The sequence below is a fragment of the Cherax quadricarinatus genome, chromosome 65 (genome assembly GCF_038502225.1).
Source record: "Cherax quadricarinatus isolate ZL_2023a chromosome 65, ASM3850222v1, whole genome shotgun sequence".
Classification (NCBI taxonomy): Eukaryota; Metazoa; Arthropoda; class Malacostraca; order Decapoda; family Parastacidae; genus Cherax; species Cherax quadricarinatus.
In genome coordinates, this window is record NC_091356.1 from 13,712,796 (window position 1) to 13,731,087 (window position 18,292).

Consider the following 18,292-nt stretch of genomic DNA (forward strand, 5'->3'; position numbering starts at 1 on the left):
CGATGATTTGTAGTAAATTCTATGGTATTACGTCGCCGTATTTCACTATCCCAAAAGCGTTCCCCATTTTTTCTTTAACTCGTCAGACGCTGACGCATTTCCTGTCCCCGTTTTTTATTACTGTTCAGAGGAGGAACAGTAAATTATGACCTTGAAAGACATGAAAGTAAAGGAAGTACCCATTGTTTTATATAGCTTCTACAGTCCCATTTCAAGATTAGAACGTAATACTATACCATTTAAGTTTTCCATGTTAATATTTTGTTATAGCAAGATCTCGACTGGTCTAGTGTACCGCTAGATTATTAGTCAAGTGTGTAAGCTCTGGCTAAGAGCATGACATAACCAAGTGATTCTCTAAACGATAGAGACTGAAAGTTTGTGTGAAAATAGACGAGGGAGAGTGTGTTACTGAGGTGTGGCTGGCACAGCTACCCGGCTGCAGGACGCTACGGCCTTGGCAGTGAGGCTCTCACAGGCTGTGTGTGTGCTATCACCCTCCACGCACTCTACACTTCCACTCACACCCACATATACTCTCACACACGCACTTACAAACCTCACACACACTCAAACACCTCACACATATTCCCTTATATAACTCATCCCAACAAGCTGTAACTTAAGAGGTAAGAAAGCGAAATTCTTATTCACAACTAGCCCACAAATTGGAAATAAAATCTGGCGACTTTTCGGTCTGTCCTCTACGATTTCCACATTTAGAGAAAGAAAATAAACTTAAGTAAAGTTTCTATGTCCAGTTTTATTGTTAACTGTAAATTATTCCTGCCTTGTAATTTAAATTTTAGATATTATAAAAATACCCCATTTGTTACTTGTGCTAATCATTTGCTTATTTTTTTATATTTGCAAAACTACCAATATGCCAGATTCAGCGGTGTTTTCCTGAGTCAGCTCGCAAGTCTTATATTAGCTTTACTGGTAGCTAATTTGTACGTATCTAATTTAGGTTTTAAGCCAAAGTTTGTTGACGTAACATACAAAGCAACGGTCGACTTGCCAAACTCGTCAAGTGTAAATTAATTTACAATAATTCCCTGAGAATCAGTCTCAGCATCACGAATTAATATATTTGTTAAATAATGTTAACTAAAGTTGGGCTGACCTGATTTAGGTTCATGAGGAATATTCTGTTATTACGATAAACTTAAGAATGTTTGGTTATGGATGTGTGTGTGCTTATTATATATATATATGCTTTGTCGAACTGTAGAATTAGAGGGTAGTAATTCTTGGCATTAATATAATCTACACAATGGTGCTGGATTCTTGTCTTGTTTAATTTTGGTCTCAAGAAATTTGCCAGTTTGTCTTAAGTAACAGGCATCACAACTTTTACAAGGGATGGAGTATACACAACCTAGACATTCCTTGGCAGAATTTTAAATTAATTTTTGTTTGACGGTATTATCATATTTAAAGACAACTTTAACATGTATCGAGAGATTTTCTTTATCTGATAAAACCAACAAATTCTCAAGCTTATACTTTATATATATATATATATATATATATATATATATATATATATATATATATATATATATATATATATATATATATATATATATATATATATATATATATATATATATATATATATATACATATTTTATTTATTATTTTATTATCACACTGGCCGATTCCCACCAAGGCAGGGTGGCCCGAAAAAGAAAAACTTTCACCATCATTCACTCCATCACTGTCTTGCCAGAAGGGTGCTTTACAATACAGTTTTTAAACTGCAACATTATAATATATATATATATATATATATATATATATATATATATATATATATATATATATATATATATATATATATATATATATATATATATATATATATATATATATATATATATATATATATATATATATATATATATATATATATATATATATATATATATATATATATATATATAATACAGTGCAGGCACTGTACTTCCCATCTCCAGGACTCAAGTCCGGCCTGCCGGTTTCCCTGAACCCCTTCATAAATGTTACTTTGGTCACACTCCAACAGCACGTCAAGTATTAAAAACCATTTGTCTCCATTCACTCCTATCAAACACGCTCACGCATGCCTGCTGGAAGTCCAAGCCCCTCGCACACAAAACCTCCTTTACCCCCTCCCTCCAACCTTTCCTAGGCCGACCCCTACCCCGCCTTCCTTCCACTACAGACTGATACACTCTTGAAGTCATTCTGTTTCGCTCCATTCTCTCTACATGTCCGAACCACCTCAACAACCCTTCCTCAGCCCTCTGGACAACAGTTTTGGTAATCCCGCACCTCCTCCTAACTCCCAAACTACGGATTCTCTGCATTATATTCACACCACACATTGCCCTCAGACATGACATCTCCACTGCCTCCAGCCTTCTCCTCGCTGCAACATTCATCACCCATGCTTCACACCCATATAAGAGTGTTGGTAAAACTATACTCTCATACATTCCCCTCTTTGCCTCCAAGGACAAAGTTCTTTGTCTCCACAGACTCCTAAGTGCACCGCTAACCCTTTTACTCTCATCAAATCAATGATTCACCTCATCTTTCATAGACCCATCCGCTGACACGTCCACTCCCAAATATCTGAATACATTCACCTCCTCCATACTCTCTCCCTCCAATCTGATATCCAACCTTTCATCACCTAATCTTTTTGTTATCCTCATAACCTTACTCTTTCCTGTGTTCACTTTTAACTTTCTTCTTTTACATACCCTACCAAATTCATCCACCAATCTCTGCAACTTCTCTTCAGAATCTCCCAAGAGCACAGTGTCATCAGCAAAGAGCAACTGTGACAACTCCCACTTTATGTGTGATTCTTTATCTTTTAACTGCACGCCTCTTGCCAAAACCCTCGCATTTACTTCTCTTACAACCCCATCTATAAATATATTAAACAACCACGGTGACATCACACATCCTTGTCTAAGGCCTACTTTTACTGGGAAATAATCTCCCTCCTTCCTACATACTCTAACTTGAGCCTCACTATCCTTGTAAAAACTCTTCACTGCTTTAAGTAACCTACTTCTTATTCCATACACCTGCAACATCTGCCACATTGCCCCCCTTTCCACCCTGTCATACACCTTTTCCAAGTCCATAAATGCCACAAAAACCTCTTTACCCTTGTCTAAATACTGTTCACTTGTAAACTTGTAAACACTTGGTCCACACACCCCCTACCTTTCCTAAAGCCTCCTTGTTCATCTGTTATCCTATTCTCCGTCATACTCTTAATTCTTTCAATAATAACTCTACCATACACTTTACCAGGTATACTCAACAGACTTATCCCCCTATAATTTTTGCACTCTCTTTTGTCCCCTTTGCCTTTATACAAAGAAACTATGCATGCTCTCTGCCAATCCCAAGGTACCTTACCCTCTTCCATACATTTATTAAATAATTGCACCAACCACTCCAAAACTATATCCCCACCTGCTTTTCACATTTCTATCTTTATCCCATCAATCCCGGCTGCCTTACCCCCTTTCATTTTACCTACTGCCTCACGAACTTCCCCCACACTCACAACTGGCTCTTCCTCACTCCTACAAGATGTTATTCCTCCTTGCCCTATACACGAAATCACAGCTTCCCTATCTTCATCAACATTTAACAATTCCTCAAAATATTCCCTCCATCTTCCCAATACCTCTAGCTCTCCATTTAATAACTCTCCTCTCCTATTTTTAACTGACAAAATCATTTGTTCTCTAGGCTTCCTTAACTTGTTAATCTCACTCCAAAACTTTTTCTTATTTTCAACCAAATTTATTGATAACATCTCACCCACTCTCTCATTTGCTCTCTTTTTACATTGCTTCACCACTCTCTTAACCTCTCTCTTTTTCTCCATATACTCTTCCCTCCTTGCATCACTTCTGCGTTGTAAAAACTTCTCATATGCTAACTTTTTCTCCCTTACTGCTCTCTTTACATCATCATTCCACCAATCGCTCCTCTTCCCTCCCGCACCCACTTTCCTGCAACCACAAACTTCTGCTGAACACTCTAACACTACATTTTTAAACCTATCCCATACCTCTTCGACCCCATTGCCTATGCTCTCATTAGCCCATCTATCCTCCAATAGCTGTTTATATCTTACCCTAACTGCCTCCTCTTTTAGTTTATAAACCTTCACCTCTCTTTTCCCTGATGCTTCTATTCTCCTTGTACCCCATCTACCTTTTACTCTCAGTGTAGCTACAACTAGAAAGTGATCGACTATATCTGTGGCCCCTCTATAAACATGTACATCCTGAAGTCTACTCAACAGTCTTTTATCTACCAATACATAATCCAACAAACTACTCTCATTTCGCCCTACATCATATCTTGTATACTTATTTATCCTCTTTTTCTTAAAATATGTATTACCTATAACTAAACCCCTTTCTATACAAAGTTCAATCAAAGGGCTCCCATTATCATTTACACCTGGCACCCCAAACTTACCTACCACACCCTCTCTAAAAGTTTCTCCTACTTTAGCATTCAGGTCCCCTACCACAATTACTCTCTCACATGGTTCAAAGGTTCCTATACATTCACTTAACATCTCCCAAAATCTCTCTCTCTCCTCCACATTCCTCTCTTTTCCAGGTGCATACACGTTTATTATGACCCCCTTTTTGCATCCAACCTTTACTTTAATCCACGTAATCCTTAAATTTTCACATTCATATTCTCTTTTCTCCTTCCATAACTGATCCTTCAACATTATTGCTACCCCTTCCTTAGCTCTAACTCGCTCAGATACTCCAGATTTAATCTTATTTATTTCCCCCCACCGAAACTCCCCTACCCCCTTCAGCTTTGTTTCGCTTAGGGCCAGGACATCCAACTTCTTTTCATTCATAACATCAGCAATCATCTGTGTCTTGTCATCCGCACTACATCCACGCACATTTAAGCATCCCAGTTTTATAAAGTTTTTCTTCTCTTTTTTAGTAAATGTCTACAGGAGAAGGGGTTACTAGCCCATTGCTCCCGGCATTTTAGTCGCCTCATACGACACGCATGGCTTACGGAGGAAAGATTCTTTTCCACTTCCTCATGGACAGTAAAAGAAATAAAGAAGAACAAGAGCTATTTAGAAAAAGGAGAAAAACCTAGATGTATGTATATATATATGCATGTGCGTGTCTGTGAAGTGTGACCAAAGTGTAAGTAGGAGTAGCAAGATATCCCTGTTATCTAGCGTGTTTATGAGACAGAAAAAGACACCAGCAATCCTACCATCATGTAAAACACTTATAGGTTTCTGTTTCACAGTCATCTGGCAGGACGGTAGTTCTTCCCTGGGTGGTTTCTGTCTACCAACCTATATATATATATATATATATATATATATATATATATATATATATATATATATATATATATATATATATATATATATATATATATATATATATATATATATATATATATATATATATATATATATATATATATATATATATATATATATATTCAACAAGTCGTGCCGAATAGGCAGAACTTGCCATCTTGGCTTAAATAGCAACGCTCATCTTGCCATATAGGACAAGCGAAAATTTGTGTATGCAATAATTTCGCAAAAATCATTCTGAACCTAACGAAAAAAATATATTTCATTGTGTTTGTTTAGTATTAAATTATTGTAAACGTATTTAAAATACATTTAGTAGGATTAGGCTAAAATAAATTGTTCTTGTTATAATAATGTTAGGTAAGTTTTCTAAGATTCTTTTGGTGCAAAATTAAAAAAAATTACATTAACATTAATGAAAAAATATATCTTTAAACGTATAAGATAAATTTTTAGAAAGGACTTAATTTTAAATGAGTTCTTGCTAATTTACCAGTTTTACATATTCGGCACGCCATATATATATATATATATATATATATATATATATATATATATATATATATACATATATATATATATATATATATATATATATATATATATATATATATATATATATATATATAAATATATAAGTGGGAGTTGTCACAGTTGCTCTTTGCTTATGACACTGTGCTTTTGGGAGATTCTGAAGAAAAGTTGCAGAGATTTGTGGATGAATTTGGTAGGGTGTGCAAAAGATGAAAATTAAAAGTGAATATAGGAAAGAGTAAGGTTATGAGGATAACAAAAAGATTAGGTGAAGAAAGACTGGATATCAGATTGGAGGGAGAGAGTATGGAGGAGGTGAATGTATTCAGATATTTAGGAGTGGACGTGTCAGCAGATGAGTCTATGAAGGATGAGGCGAAGCATAGAATTGATGAGGGGAAAAGGGTGAGTGGTGCACTTAGGAGTCTGTGGAGACAAAGAACTTTGTCCGTGGAAGCAGAAAGGGGAATGTATGAGTGTATAGTTGTACCAACACTCTTGTATGGGTGTGGAACATGGGTGATGAATGTTGCAACGAGGAGAAGGCTGGAGGCAGTGGAGATGTCATGTCTGAGGGCAATGTGTGGTGTGAATATAATGCAGAGAATTCGTAGTTCGGAAATTAGGAGGTGTGGGATTACCAAAACTATTATCCAGAGGGTTGAAGAGGGGTTGTTGATGTGGTTCAGACATGTAGAGAGAATGGAACAAAACACAATGGCTTCAAGAGTGTATAAATCTGTAGTGGAGGGAAGACGGGGTAGGGGTCGGCCTAGGAAGGGCTGGAGGGAGGGAGTAAAGAAAGTTTTGTGTGCGAGGGGCTTGGACTTCCAGCAAGCGTGCATGAGCGTATTTGAATGGAGTGAATGGAGACAAATGGTTTTTAATACTTGACGTGCTGTTGGAGTGTGAGCAAAGTAACATTTATGAAGGGATTCAGGCAAACCGGCAGGCCGGACTTGAGTCCTGGAGATGGGAAGTACAGTGCCTGCACTCTGAAAGAGGGATGTTAATGTTGCAGTTTAAAAACTGTAGTGTAAAGCACCCTTCTGGCAAGACAGTGATGGAGTGAATGATGATGAAAGTTTTTCATTTTTCGGGCCACCCTGCCATATATATATATATATATATATATATATATATATATATATATATATATATATATATATATATATATATATATATATATATATATATATATATATATATATATATATATATATATATATACATATATATATATATATATATATATATATATATATATATATATATATATATATATATGTCAATCACCTAGGCGCCCCATCCTCACCGAACATAGGTGTATTTGCGGCAGGGCGATAGCTGATGAATTCAGACTTCATGGTCTCGTGTGTCACACAGCAGAAGGGAAGTATGCCAGACATGAGGAGGTCAATGACATCATAAAGAGAAGCCTCGCCACAGCCCGTTGCCCAGCTCAACGGGAAACCCAAGTGCAGAGGTCTGGCGGAAGTCAAAAGCGTACTGATGGAGCCACTATGCTACCCTGGAAGGATGGAAAGCAGATTGGCTGGGACTACACCTGTGCCGCCACATTGGCAGACACTTACGTGCCATACATTGAAGCTGAAGGGGGTGGAGCCTCCAGCTACAGGGAGACCCAGAAGACCCGCAGATATGAAGATCTTCCCCCTTGCTATAACTTCATCCCAGTAGGGTCTGAGACCCTTGGAGCATGAAGCATGTGTGCTCTAATGTTCCTCAAAGAGCTGGGTGAAAAACTCATCACAGAAACCAAGGATCACAGGGCGGCCAGCTTCCTCTTTCAGAGACTCAGTGTTGCGATCCAGAGGACAAATGCCTGCAACATTCTGGGCACGCGGCTCACCGCCGGGGAGCTGGACGAAGTGTTCGAGATGTAGCTCTGAGATGTTATCTATGTTGTTCTACTCCTTATTGTATTTTTGTCAATGTATTTTGTCTTTAAATAAAGTTTACATATAATATACAATACAGGGCGTGGTAGGAGAAGACAATATTCAAACAGCTTCAGGGGGAGAACCTTGAGTTTTCCCTGAAGTAAGTTTATTCTTTTCTCTGAGGATGAGTGTCCCCAGCACAGGTCCAGAGGTGGTACCTCCCTATATATATACTTAAAACCTAACTGAGTGGCATGTATTTTCAGACTGGTTAATCAATGTGTTTAATAAACTTACACTATATTTTCCGTATGTCCGTAGCAAAGATGGTTGGCATGAAAGGATGATATAGTCACGGAGCCGTACACAAAGTTCAGCCATGGTCGTGCAGCAGCTGATGGTCCTCACAGAGCTAGAACCTAATGTATACCGGATGGTCCCAGGCCACAGGTTCATAACCATGGGGGAGGAGGTGGTATCTATCCCTGAGCAAGACTTCAGTACCCTTGGGGATCGATTTATCATGTACTGGTGCCTGCTGGTGCTTTCGGCTCAACTGCATGCTATCTTCATGCTGGTACATAATATGGCATAACCAGAGAATATCCTAACTATTACAGATTTGCTCCCACAGTTTGTATGTCTTATTTTCCAAACCTGAAAAATATATTTCCTCATCGTTTACTCACACTCGTTGTTTACCAAACATGACCAGGGAAAATAAGTCAAAATATTAACCCATAATTTAGAAACATTTTGATGGAAGGTTGCTATCTCGCAGCTTTATAATGACACAGGCAGACCTAAACGTCTCGCAGCTTTATAATGACACAGGCAGACCTAAACGTCTCACAGCTTTATAATGACACAGGCAGACCTAAACGTCTCGCAGCTTTATAATGACAAAGACCGACCTAAACGTCTCCCAGCTTTATAATGACACAAGCTGACCTAAACGTCTCACAGCTTTATAATGACACAGGCAGACCTAAACGTCTCACAGCTTTATAATGACACAGACAGACCTAAACGTCTCACAGCTTTATAATGACACAGACACACCTAAACGTCTCACAGCTTTATAATGACACAGACACACCTAAACGTCTCACAGCTTTATAATGACACAGACACACCTAAACGTCTCACAGCTTTATAATGACACAGGCAGACCTAAACGTCTCACAGCTTTATAATGACACAAGCAGACCTAAACGTCCACAGCTTTATAGTAACACAGGCAGACCTAAACGTCTCACAGCTTTATAATGACACAAGCAGACCTAAACGTCCACAGCTTTATAATAACACAGGCAGACCTAAACGTCTCACAGCTTTATAATGACACAAGCAGACCTAAACGTCCACAGCTTTATAATAACACAGGCAGACCTAAACGTCTCGCACCTTTGTATTGACACAGCAAGACCTAAACGTCTTGACTAAAATTCCTTCACTAAGTAATTAAAACAAAACGCTAGGATATTAATATTAAGAAAACGTTTCGCTCAGTGGAAGCCTCATTCCTGTTACTCCCAGTTCGCTCATTCAGAAGAGAACGCAAGTTTAACCCAACATTTATGGCCATAAAAAAATCAGTTGATTCATAATTTGGAGACGAAAGGTCAAAGATGACGTTTAGTACCCAAAATTCTTTGTCAAGAATTAACATTGAACATTGCTAAGACATTAATAAACATTAAATGTTTTAGTGCCCAATAAATATTTCTTATTTATCTAGAGTTTGCATATTTTATTTTGTAATTATGTCACTTAATATTATAAAGGTATTTTCTGAAGGAAAATAACGTGACACAAAGAATATAATTTATTATTTTGTTAAATAGATAAGAGGAGGTTTAATTAACATGTTAAATGAGTTAAAGATTACAATCTTACGTCACAAGTCTCTACCAGTCCACCATGTTGTGTCTACCAGTCCACCATGTTGTGTCTACCAGCCCACCATGTTGTGTCTACCAGTCCACCATGTTGTGTCTACCAGTCCGCCATGTTGTGTCTACCAGCCCACCATGTTGTGTCTACCAGCCCACCATGTTGTGTCTACCAGCCCACCATGTTGTGTCTACCAGCCCACCATGTTGTGTCTACCAGCCCACCATGGTGTGTCTACCAGCCCACCATGTTGTGTCTACCAGCCCACCATGTTGTGTCTACCAGCCCACCATGTTGTGTCTACCAGCCCACCATGTTGTGTCTACCAGCCCACCATGTTGTGTCTACCAGCCCACCATGTTGTGTCTACCAGCCCACCATGTTGTGTCTACCAGTCCACCATGTTGTGTCTACCAGCCCACCATGTTGTGTCTACCAGCCCACCATGTTGTGTCTACCAGCCCACCATGTTGTGTCTACCAGCCCACCATGTTGTGTCTACCAGCCCACCATGTTGTGTCTACCAGCCCACCATGTTGTGTCTACCAGCCCACCATGTTGTGTCTACCAGCCCACCATGTTGTGTCTACCAGCCCACCATGTTGTGTCTACCAGCCCACCATGTTGTGTCTACCAGTCCACCATGTTGTGTCTACCAGCCAACCATGTTGTGTCTACCAGTCCACCATGTTATGTGTCTACCAGCCCACCATGTTGTGTCTACCAGCCCACCATGTTGTGTCTACCAGTCCACCATGTTATGTGTCTACCAGCCCACCATGTTGTGTCTACCAGCCCACCATGTTATGTGTCTACCAGCCCACCATGTTGTGTCTACCAGCCCACCATGTTGTGTCTACCAGCCCACCATGTTGTGTCTACCAGCCCACCATGTTGTGTCTACCAGTCCACCATGTTGTGTCTACCAGCCCACCATGTTGTGTCTACCAGCCCACCATGTTGTGTCTACCAGCCCACCATGTTGTATCTACCAGCCCACCATGTTGTGTCTACCAGTCCACCATGTTGTGTCTACCAGCCCACCATGTTGTGTCTACCAGCCCACCATGTTGTGTCTACCAGCCCACCATGTTGTATCTACCAGCCCACCATGTTGTGTCTACCAGCCCACCATGTTGTGTCTACCAGCCCACCATGTTGTGTCTACCAGCCCACCATGTTGTGTCTACCAGCCCACCATGTTGTATCTAAAAGCCCACCATGTTGTGTCTACCAGTCCACCATGTTGTGTCTACCAGTCCACCATGTTGTGTCTACCAGTCCACCATGTTGTGTCTACCAGCCCACCATGTTGTGTCTACCAGCCCACCATGTTGTGTCTACCAGCCCACCATGTTGTGTCTACCAGCCCACCATGTTGTGTCTACCAGTCCACCATGTTGTGTCTACCAGTCCACCATGTTGTGTCTACCAGCCCATCATGTTGTGTCTACCAGCCCACCATGTTGTGTCTACCAGCCCACCATGTTGTGTCTACCAGCCCACCATGTTATGTCTACCAGCCCACCATGTTGTGTCTACCAGCCAACCATGTTGTGTCTACCAGTCCACCATGTTGTGTCTACCAGTCCACCATGTTGTGTCTACCAGCCCTCCATGTTGTGTCTACCAGCCCACCATGTTGTGTCTACCAGTCCACCATGTCGTGTCTACCAGCCCACCATGTTGTGTCTACCAGCCCACCATGTTGTGTCTACCAGCCAACCATGTCATGTGTCCACCAGCCCACCATGTTGTGTCTACCAGCCCACCATGTTGTGTCTACCAGCCCACCATGTTGTGTCTACCAGCCCACCATGTTGTGTCTACCACTCCACCATGGTGTGTCTACCAGTCCACCATGTTGTGTCTACCAGCCCACCATGTTGTGTCTACCAGTCCACCATGTTGTGTCTACCAGCCCACCATGTTGTGTCTACCAGCCCACCATGTTGTATCTACCAGACCACCATGTTGTGTCTACCAGCCCACCATGTTACGTGTCTACCAGCCCACCATGTTGTGTGTCTACCAGCCCACCATGTTGTGTCTACCAGTCCACCATGTTGTGTCTACCAGCCCACCATGTGTGTCTACCAGCCCACCATGTTGTGTCTACCAGCCCACCATGTTGTGTCTACCAGCCCACCATGTTGTGCCTACTATCCCACCATGTTGTGTCTACCAGCCCACCATGTTGTGTCTACCAGTCCACCATGTTGTGTCTACGAGCCCACCATATTGTGTCTACCAGCCCACCATGTTGTGTCTACCAGCCCATGTTTTGTCTACCAGCTCACCATGTTGTGTCTACCAGCCCATGTTGTGTCTACGAGCCCACCATGTTGTGTCTACCAGCCCACCATGTTGTGTCTACCAGCCCATGTTGTGTCTACCAGCTCACCATGTTGTGTCTACCAGCCCACCATATTGTGTCTACCAGCCCACCATGTTGTGTCTACCAGCCAACCATGTTGTTTCTACCAGCCCACCATGTTGTGTCTACCAGTCCACCATGTTGTGTCTACCAGCCCAACATGTTGTGTCTGCCAGCTCACCATGTTGTGTCTACCAATAAACCATGTTGTGTCTACCAGCCCACTATGTTGTGTCTACCAGCCCACCATGTGTCTACAAGTTCACCATGTTGCGTCTACCAGTCCACCATGTTGTGTCTACCAGTAAACCATGTTGTGTCTACCAGCCCACCATGTTATGTGTCTACCAGCCCACCATGTTATGTGTCTACCAGCTCACCGTGTTATGTGTCTACCAGCCCACCATGTTATGTGTCTACCAGTCCACCATGTTATGTGTCTGCCAGCTCACCGTGTTGTGTGTCTACCAGCTCACCGTGTTATGTGTCTACCAGCTCACCGTGTTGTGTGTCTACCAGCCCACCATGTTGTGTCTACCAGTCCACCATGTTGTGTCTACCAGTAAACCATGTTGTGTCTACCAGCCCACCATGTTATGTGTCTACCAGCCCACCATGTTATGTGTCTACCAGCCCACCATGTTGTGTCTACCAGCCCACCATGTTGTGTGTCTACCAGCCCACCATGTTATGTGTCTACCAGCCCACCATGTTATGTGTCTACCAGCCCACCATGTTATGTGTCTACCAGCCCACCATGTTATGTGTCTACCAGCCCACCATGTTATGTGTCTACCAACCCACCATGTTGTGTGTCTACCAGCCCACTATGTTGTGTGTCTACCAGCCCACCATGTTATGTGTCTACCAGCCCACCATGTTATGTGTCTACCAACCCACCATGTTATGTGTCTACTGACCTACCATGTTGTGTGTCTACCAGCCCACCATGTTGTGTGTCTACCAGCCCACCATGTTGTGTGTCTACCAGCCCACCATGTTATGTGTCTACCAGCCCACCATGTTATGTGTCTACCAGCCCACCATGTTGTGTGTCTACCAGCCCACCATGTTGTGTGTCTACCAGCCCACCATGTTGTGTGTCTACCAGCCCACCATGTTATGTGTCTACCAGCCCACCATGTTATGTGTCTACCAGCCCATCATGTTATGTGTCTACCAGCCCACCATGTTGTGTGTCTACCAGCCCACCATGTTATGTGTCTACCAGCTCACCGTGTTATGTGTCTACCAGCCCACCATGTTATGTGTCTACCAGTCCACCATGTTATGTGTCTACCAGCTCACCATGTTGTGTGTCTACCGGGTTGCGTCAGAATTACTCCTCCAGGTAAGTCCTTTTCATCGGTTCGTTGACCTTGAACCACAAACCTGGTATATAAAATCAAATTCATATCAATAAGAAAATGTAAATGTATACCAGAGTACTTCGGCTGATTATGAGTGGTAGCTAGGTTACCACTCATGATTATGAGTGGTAGCTAGGTTACCACTCAAAATCACTCACCAGCAGCAAGGTGATGTTATGTCAGGTGAACCAGGAGGAACCAGGAGGAACCAGGGAAACCTGCAGGCCGGACTTGAGTCCTGGAGATGGGAAGTACAGTGCCTGCACTCTGAAGGAGGGGTGTTAATGTTACAGTTTAAAAACTGTAGTGTAAAGCACCCTTCTGGCAAGACAGTGATGGAGTGAATGATGGTGAAAGTTTTTCTTTTTCGGGCCACCCTGCCTTGGTGGGAATCGGCCAGTGTGATAATAATAAAAATAAATAAATATTATTATTATTATATTATTATAATCAAGGGGGAAGCGCTAAACCCGGAGGATTATACAGCGCCTGGGGGGGGATGTGGAAGGCATTCAGGCTTAATTCGGGGAACTGGAGCACAGATCCAGTTCCCTAAACCAAGAGCCCCTCACCAACATCAAGGAACCTTCCTTGAGGGGTTTGATTTGTAGTGCTGAACATTTTGTGTGAAGGAGGTTGTGCAGCGGCCGCGGAGTGATATGGGGAGGAGGACGCCAGAGTGAATTAATGTGTCAACACTGTTGGTTGTGGTAAAATCGTCTAGTAATCCAGCATCATCGAGGCCATAGTTGAATGGATCGGCCTGAAACTATAATAAATACTGGAATGTCTCCTGAAGAATAGGGACAGAGAATTTGCGGGGCCTCCAGAATTAGGTGGTGATAATGGAAATAATGAAGCGTTGCCATACAGCACGTCCAGTATGTATGCCATTAGTCTTTTCATTTAGATTTCTCACTGGCCAGTAGGAGTCTATTTCTTAGGTAAACATTGTAGTGTGATCCAGCTACAATATAAATGGTAAGTGGTAATATAAATTTCTTAATTATCTAACTTTTGATACATTCGTACCTGGTGTTAATTAGAAAATTCTTACCCAGTCTGTGTGTATTAGTGTTCCCATTAATCCTTTCTGGAGATTGCTTCCTTTAATTTTTATATAGTCCAAACTATTTTATAATTTACTATTATTGGTATTAATGTTTAATGTTTTAGCTATTTTAATGTTAGGTCGAGCTTTTTATGTGAGAGTGGTGAAGGAGTGGGCATCGAGGAGTGGTGAAGGAGTGGGCATCGAGGAGTGGTGAAGGAGTGGGCATCGAGGAGTGGTGAAGGAGTGGGCATCGAGGAGTGGTGAAGGAGTGGGCATCGAGGAGTGGTGAAGGAGTGGGCATCGAGGAGTGGTGAAGGAGTGGGCATCGAGGAGTGGTGAAGGAGTGGGCATCGAGGAGTGAAGGAGTGGGCATCGAGGAGTGGTGAAGGAGTGGGCATCGAGGAGTGGTGAAGGAGTGGGCATCGAGGAGTGGTGAAGGAGTGGGCATCGAGGAGTGGTGAAGGAGTGGACATCGAGGAGTGGTGAAGGAGTGGGCATCGAGGAGTGGTGAAGGAGTGGGCATCGAGGAGTGGTGAAGGAGTGGGCATCGAGGAGTGAAGGAGTGGGCATCGAGGAGTGGTGAAGGAGTGGGCATCGAGGAGTGGTGAAGGAGTGGGCATCGAGGAGTGGTGAAGGAGTGGGCATCGAGGAGTGGTGAAGGAGTGGGCATCGAGGAGTGGTGAAGGAGTGGGCATCGAGGAGTGAAGGAGTGGGCATCGAGGAGTGGTGAAGGAGTGGGCATCGAGGAGTGGTGAAGGAGTGAGCATCGAGGAGTGGTGAAGGAGTGGGCATCGAGGAGTGGTGAAGGAGTGGGCATCGAGGAGTGGTGAAGGAGTGGGCATCGAGGAGTGGTGAAGGAGTGGGCATCGAGGGAGTGACAGTCCTGTGACTTACTGTGACTAAGTCCCACTTACCTCACCCAAATTACTTGCATATAATAATTCAGGTAATGCCCTGTAAACCTCGTGCAGGTAATTTCTCACAACGGCTCTCAATCATCAGTCACCTGTGGTACACCTAACACCCACTTCATAACCACTACTGAATTAGTAAATATTTTCCTAATAATCACTCCAAAATAAAAAATGTTACACACACACACACACACATTATATATATCAATAACAACACTGCACTAGCCAAGGACTCGAACTCATGCTGCTTTCGCCTGCCTCATGGTGGGCCTCATGGTCCAGTGGATTAGGGCGTCATGTGTTTTCACCCACCATGAGGCAGGCCATAGCAGCATGGGTTCGAGTCCTTGGCTAGTGCAATGTTGTTATTGATCAATACCACACGTTCGTGGTCACAATAATATATATATATATATATATATATATATATATATATATATATATATATATATATATATATATATATATATATATATATATATATATATATATATATATATAATTTAAATTATGCATTGTCCCGTGCAATAGGCTTTTTAGTCTTAAATTTACATTGCTAAAGAGTCAAATCGAAAGGAAAGTTGAATGTAGTTTTAGGCTGAGTAACTCATTTGCAAGTATAATATAAAACAATTAAAAACCAGTCTGTGTGACTTTAAAACTCAATTTCGTCAGAATTATTATAATCAATTAGAGCGCTAAACCTACAAGGGTCATGCAGCAATTTCATCAGAAAACACTAAGATTATCGCCGCTACGTTCCAACTTGTGTATTGTTATTTAACTGGGTTCTCCTCTACTGTGTCTCTGTAATAATAATAATAATAATAATAATAATAATAATAATAATAATAATAATAATTATTTACTACAAGTACATGTACAAGGTATACAGTCCTAGCTGACATCAATAACATCACTGCTATATAGAAAGCCCCTTGTTATGCTGAGCATTTCCCGCAAATTAGGTCAGTGTCCCAGGATGCCACCCACACCAGTCCAGTAACACCCAGGTACCCATTTTACTGATGGGTGAAGATAGACAACCAGTGTAAAGAAACACGCCCAATGTTTCTACCCTCTCTGGGAATCGAAACCAGACCCTCGCTGTGTGAAGCGAGAACTTCAGAACTACCCAGCCACAGGGCATTGAAAATACTTGGGTCTCTTTGAGAGAGTTGATCTACAGCTCCAGGACCATTTGTGGGCTAGATTTGCTATTCTTCTAATATACTAAAATTATTGGGTCTTTAGAAATTGTTGATCTAAACTCTTGGATATCTTGGCAAGGTTCAGCTATACCTCCTAAATCTGTTGAGTGAGCTGAAGCTAATCTAAATCTTGATAGCTTTGAGCAGCAGCTACTATACCTAGTGTGGGTCTAGGTGCCGTAGCTGAGGTTAGAAGACACTAAGAATATATCATGGACCTCCTAGCAACACAACCAGTTATATCATTATAGTAGCAGCAGCTACTATACCTAGTGTGGGTCTAGGTGCCGTAGCTGAGGTTAGAAGACACTAAGAATATATCATGGACCTCCTAGCAACACAACCAATTATATCATTATCATATTATGCTAAAAATATAAATTTTACTAAAAATAAAATAATAATAATAATAGAAAATTACTTCAAGAAATTTTGGAGATTATCACAGCTAATTCAAACAAATACTTAATTTTAATGCAAATATTCAAATGAGACTTTATGAAGATGGCTCTTGATCCAAGGAATTAATGCTATCCCCTCCAATCTTGAATCAACTCCGCTTCCTGTCCCCTGAAGTGATTTATTCTAGTTCATGTGGTTTAAAGCCTCTCACCTACACTAGGCTCACTCTGGCTGCATCTCAACTTTAAACCAACACTCAATACTTTAATACCTAAAAGTAAACTCTCACCTAGTATACAACTGGTCACCGTATAAATATAATGCCTATCTAGCAGCAGCTGAAGCAGCGGCAGCAGCAGCAGAGGCAGCAGAAGCAGCAGCAGCAGAGGCAGCAGCAGCTGAAGTAGCAGCAGAAGCAGCAGTAGCAGAGGCGGCAGCAGCAGCTGAAGTAGCAGCAGCAGCAGAAGCAGCAGCAGCAGAGGCGGCAGCAGCACCAGCAGCAGCAGCACCAGCAGCAGCACCAGCAGCAGCAGCACCAGCAGCACCAGCAGCAGCACCAGCAGCAGCACCAGCAGCAGCACCAGCAGCAGCACCAGCAGCAGCACCAGCAGCACCAGCAGCAACAGCAGCAGCAGCAGAGGCAGTAGAGGCGGCAGCAGTAGCAGCAGCAGCAGAGGCAGCAGAGGCGGCAGCAGTAGCAGCAGCAGCAGAGGCGGCAGCAGTAGCAGCAGCAGCAGAGGCAGCAGAGGCGGCAGCAGTAGCAGCAGCATCAGAGGCAGCAGTAGCAGCAGCAGCAGCAGAGGCAGCAGAGGCGGCAGCAGTAGCAGCAGCAGCAGAGGCGGCAGCAGTAGCAGCAGCAGTGGCATCATCATCATCATCATCATCATCATCATCATCATCATCATCATCATCATCATCATCATCATCATCATCATCATCATCATCATCATCATCATCATCATCATCATCATCATCATCATCATCATCATCATCATCATCATCATCATCATCATCATCACTAAGGTTTAACTACCCTCCCAAACATTAAGAATCATCTACACAAAAACATACACTGTTATACATGACAAACCTTAAGAACACCAGACATGTAAATTATAATAATAATTATAATCATGAGGGAGCGCTAAAACAGCAGCATTATACAGCACCTGTGGGGGGGGGAAGAAGGTATTAAGACTCAGCTCATAGAACTGAAGCACAGATCC

The 18,292-nt window shown here is 42.1% G+C and overlaps 1 long non-coding RNA gene across 1 annotated transcript; it reads left to right on the forward strand.

The window, feature by feature from the left end:
- Positions 1-334: 334 nt before the first annotated feature.
- LOC128700614 (uncharacterized) lies at positions 335-8,476 on the forward strand. The gene is made up of 2 exons (XR_008408784.2): positions 335-629; positions 8,164-8,476. It is a non-coding gene; the product is annotated as an uncharacterized lncRNA (long non-coding RNA).
- Positions 8,477-18,292: the final 9,816 nt, after the last annotated feature.